Raw genomic sequence first — 5439 nt, forward strand, 5'->3', positions numbered from 1 at the left:
GCCTCCTCCTGGCACTCTTTCTCCCGCGTAGCGGGGACTTCTGCAATAAAATCGGCCAGGACCTGGCCTTTTATGGCTGGTCTTGGCTTGTACTTAATTGCATATTCTCCCAATTCAATTGCCCATTTGGCTAGACGTCCCGATAATTCGGGTTTGCCTAGAACGTTTGAGAGTTTGAAGTTGGTGAGAATGGTGATTGGGTGGCCCTGGAAATATCGTCTTAATCTGCGTGAAGCGTGTGTAAGTGCTAAGACTAATTTTTCGAGGGTAGAGTACCGGGTTTCTACGTCTGTTAGTACACGGCTAACATAATAGATTGGCATCTGGATGCCTTTTCGTTCTGTTAGCAGTACTGCCCCGGTTGCTCTATCTGTTGCGGAAAGGTATAGGATTAACTCCTCTCCAGCTTGTGGTGCTGTAAGTGTTGGGAGTTCGATCAGGCGTGACCGAATCTCCTGAAAAGCTGCTTCCGCTTCTGGTGTCCAGCGGAAGTGCGTTTTCTTTAAGCAGTTTCTTAATGTTGACACGAAAGGAAACGACTTATCTGCATGGTTTGCCAAAAAGCGATTAAGTGCGACTAGTCGTCCATTCAGTGTCTGAGCCTGTTTGATGGTGGTAGGTGATTCCATTTTAACAATGGCTTCGACCTTTTCAGGGTTCGCTCTGAAGCCATCTTTAGTAACAATGACTCCCAAGAACTTCCCTTCTTCCATCCCAAATGAACACTTGCTCGGGTTGAGCTTCATGTTTATCTTTCTGAGCGTGTTGAAAGTTTCTTCAATGTCTTTCAACATCGCTTATGGCTCGGGGCTTTTGATGACCAAATCATCCATATAGACTTCCAAGTTTCTCCCGATTTGGGCATGAAACTCTTTGTCCATCAGGCGTTGGTACGTGGACCCTGCATTCTTAAGTCCGAAGGGCATCATTTTATAACAAAATGTACCATCGGGCGTCCGAAACGCGGTTTTGTCCTGGTCATCTACGGCCATGTGGATTTGATGGTACCCCTTATACGCATCCAAGAAGCATTTAAGGCGAAATGGTGCCAACGAATCCACCTTAAGATCAATTTCTGGTAACGGATAACAATCTTTGGGGCATGCTTTGTTCAAATCTTTGAAATCTATGCACATGCGCCATTGTTTGTCATTCTTCGGTACCATTACGGGATTTGCAACCCATGTTTGATATCTACTAACGCGTATGATGCCTGCGTCAAGGAGTTCCTTGACTTGGGTTCTACACGCGTTAGTTTGTTCAGGCCCCATTACTCTGCGCTTTTGTACGACTGGCGTAACAGCCGGATCGCACTTGAGCTTATGCTCCGCCTTACTTCGGGGTACACCAGTCATGTCAGCTGGTGTCCACGCAAAGATGTCAGCGTTTTTCTGCAGTAGGCGTTTGAGTAAGGTGCGGGTGGGATCAACGATTGTTGGTCCAATGGTAACGGCCTGGTCGGGGTATTTGCCATTGAAGGCCCATTTTTCCGGTTCGGTGATGGTTGGTTTAGCCATCTTTGGTTGGGGTTTAGATGAGACAGATGCGATGCATACCTGGGGAATGCCAGTGATCATCGCCACACCCTCAGCTGTTGGCCATCCCATCATGCCGTGGACTGAAGATACCACGGCGTTGAATCTTGCCATCCCGTCTCTCCCGAAGAGGATGTCGTACGTGTGATGTGGCTTCCTCATCACGACAAAGTCCACATCCTCTGTGCGGGAGTGTTTTCCATCTGTAAGAGTGACGGGGAAAGATAGGATACCCAGGGGGGTTTCTGTACTGCCGTCAAACCCTTCCATTGAAGCGTAGACCGTTTCCAGGCGTTCTTTGTCTTCATCATCCAGCTTGTCAAAGAACTGCCTGTACATCACCGTCGACGAAGCGCCGTTGTCAACAAGAGTGCGGGAAGTGATGTAATGCCCCAGCTGGCTTTTGATGACGATGGGGCCTTCTTTGCTGGGGCCTCCTGGCACTCGCGGGAAGCGCACCTCAGCTTCCTTCCACGCGCATGGTTCTGTCGCTCGTCTTTTTCTTCCTCCGACCTTGCCATGAACCATGTTGATGCTGATGTCGACGGGCTTTCGTCCGTTACCTCTGTACCAGTTGTCACTCCTTCCTCCCTTCCTGATTGATGCCACGAGATGTGCAAGTCTTCCATCCTTGACAAATGCTTCAACAATGTCTTTCAAGGATGTGCACTCTTCAGTACCATGACCCTTTGTCCCGTGGAAATCATAGGACTTGCTTTGATCCGCATTAGGTTTCTGCCGGATCAATGGGGCTTTTGGCCATGGCAATTTTTCCGTGGCAAATATCTCCGTGACGCTCTTGGTGAGTGGCGTCCACCGTTTTTTTCGGTTTGAAGGGTGTGTGTTGTCCCTTCCGCCGACAAGAGGGCGAGAGCTGGATGAGGTGTCAAAGTTTACCCTTGACTGCCAAATACCTAGCCGCCTCTTTTTGTTCTGCCGGGCGGTCCTAACGTTGTTCTCCCTTGTCCTCTGCGTGTAGAGGTGTGTACTCTGGGGAAGATCCCTTCCCAGTTGCTTTTCCGTCTCGGCAAAGCGCTTTGCCGCCGTTATGATGGCATCCCAAGTTGATGGCATGCCATCCTTACCCGTCAATGTGCGGATAAGTTCTGGGTATTCGGCGCCTTGGATGAAGGCGGCGCGAACCAGATCCTCACTTATGTTGCCGAGACTTAGCTTTTTGGAGTTGAAGCGGGTGATGAAGTCTAGAAAAGATTCATCCTCCTCTCTCACGCAGTTGAGGATCGTTCACTGCTCTTCAGTGTACTTCCTCTGTTGGCTAAAGTGCTGGCTGAACTTGTTCTGAAAGTCCGCCCAGTCATATATGTGGTGGATCGGTAAACGATCGAACCATGCCCTGGCCGCTCCGACCAGAGTCATCTGGAACATGTAGCACCACGTGGGTTCCGTCCAGTTGCTGACGGTAGCCCCCGCAATGAACCTGTTCAAATGGTCGTCTGGGTCGGATAGACCATCATAAGTGCCAATGTTGGACATCTGTTTGGCACTTCTCGGGGCGATTGCTTCCGCAATGTCCCTTGCGAATTTTGACTTTCCTGCATTTGTAGCAGTTGGTCTAAAGGTTTTGGAGAAGTCACGCGGGTTTCTCTCCGCGATTGGTTTAAAAGCTTCCCCAAAATTCCTTTTTGGTTGGACGTCCGTTTCCTTACGCTTCCCTTTCGCCTTATGGCGAGGGTTCGCGTCGGTATCGGACTCCAACTCGTCTGAGTACTCGCAGTCACTGCACATATTGAGGTGTTGGCGAGTACTGCCGAATTCGTCAGCCTGTTGAGCTGAACGCAAGCGTTCATCCAATTCGGCTTGGAATTCTCTTTGCCGTGCTTCGGCCCACGCCTTCACTTGATCTAGTGTTTGGCGAGGGGCCCTTGTTCGTTTTTCCAACTGGGTGTCGGTGAACCCCAGTGGAATATTTACTCCACTTGCCCCGGCTTGGGTAGTCGGGGTAGTGTTCGTAAGGATTGTATAACCGCCGGTGTTCCCCCCAGTTGCTGGGGTTGTTACCGGGGTTTCTTGGTCGGTTACTGGCCTTTGGACCGGAGTAACGTTAACCATTTCTTCAGAAAATTTGAAAAAACTAAATTAGTTCTAGCTTTTATGCACGGATGGCGCCAATGAAGAAACACTAAGTGAACCCTGGACAGATTATAGATAATCTGAGGGTTAAGTAATGTTTCCCACGGATGAGATCTAACTGAGAAGGCTGTTCTTCAGGAGACCTGCAAAACAAACACCGTAAGCTCGTCACTGAGAAGGGGGGGTTCCTCCTTGTGACCACCCTCCGGCGTGAGAATCAGACTAGATTGCTCTGAATATAAGTGTATATTAAGAGATTGCTAGATAACTGGATATCAGATGATCTTACCATTCCAAGATGTTGGAGTATTTATAGCCGAAGGTAGGTTAGAAGGTATAGCCGGCTGAATAGTATTCCTGTGTTTTGATGGGGGTTTTGATGACTCAGAGGGTTAGAATTTTCAAATGTGTGTGTATGTGTATATATATATTGAAGGTGCTTTGTTATATATATTATGTTCATTTTATTATTTCCTTACACATCTGAAGAAACTAAAGAAAATGAAGTCACCCTAGAAGATGTTGATTTCGAAGACGATGTTGTTGTCCCTCCATCATCAGAGCATTACCATTCCGGTATTTATAATGGTTTTTCCTAACAACCAGATGAGTTTTCTGACCGTGTTGAAGAGTTAGAAGATTATCAGCTTTCTGATTTTAATGGTGACGATGACATTGTTCTTTGGAATGATGATATGAAGGACATCCATCTGGGTATGTCATTTAAATCCAAGGACGACGTTATGTCAGCAGTATGTAGGTGGAATGTTGAAAAGCACAGAGAGCTCTACGTGTCCGATAGCAAGCCAACCTTTTGGAAAGCAAAATGTCGCACATTAATGCCAAACAAAGATGGTACTCCTGTCCAGCCCCCTCCAAAAGAACTCTCACTGATTTGTAACAATCATTTCCATTGCAGTGATTGCACTATGTAACAGATGATCCATAATTTTGCCTCTATGTAATAGAACCACACATTTAAATTGCTTGAGATAAATATCATGAAGACTATCACATATTTTAATTATATATATATATATATATATGTATATATCAATGGTTTGGTTCCTTTATGCCGCACATCATAACCAAAACCGAACTGTAATGTTCGGTTCAGTTAATTTAACTTGGTCAGGGTTCGGTTAATTCGGTTAATTTAACTTGCCGACCGAATATTTTATTTCTTTCAATTTTTTGTTTTAATAGGTACCGTAACGAACATTAACGAACATTATGTAATTTATTTTTTTTGTTTTTTAAATACCATTATTAGTACAATTGGCTGAATTTGCATCCGTTCGCGGGCGCAATTCGTCGGTTATTATTTTTTATAGTTCGTTGCTTTTTTTTTTCAGTGCCATCACCATCGATGCCGACCGAATTCGCTTCGGTGCTTGCCGTGGTTTTTGTTGCTGAACTTATTTATTTATTTATTTTTTAGTTTCGGTGTAATAAACCGGTACTCACCAAGTTTGTGTCAGACGCCACAGCAACGTGCGGTTTTTTACTAGCCCGGCGCAACGCGCGGGTGCAACACCTAGTTGTATACATTAAAATAGATTACTTACGCCGGCATCTCGGAGAGTAGATAGCTGAGACCGCTGGGCAAGCACCGAGTGTGAGCCTACGTCCGTGTACCTGTGACTCCCTAGCCACCTTCAAACCCGACTAAAAGGTTAAACTTTGCATATTATGTATATTGGCAACTCATGAAAGTGTCATTTTTGAATTGTTTGGTTTCGAGCCACGGGTGGTTAAATAACCAAGCTTATTTAAAAAAACAAAAAACAAACACTTGTATGTAATTTGAAAC

Source organism: Bidens hawaiensis, unplaced genomic scaffold (assembly GCF_021521415.1).
Source record: "Bidens hawaiensis isolate Kalapana, Puna unplaced genomic scaffold, B.hawaiensis_p1.1 tig00002438_1, whole genome shotgun sequence".
NCBI classification, from domain to species: Eukaryota; Viridiplantae; Streptophyta; class Magnoliopsida; order Asterales; family Asteraceae; genus Bidens; species Bidens hawaiensis.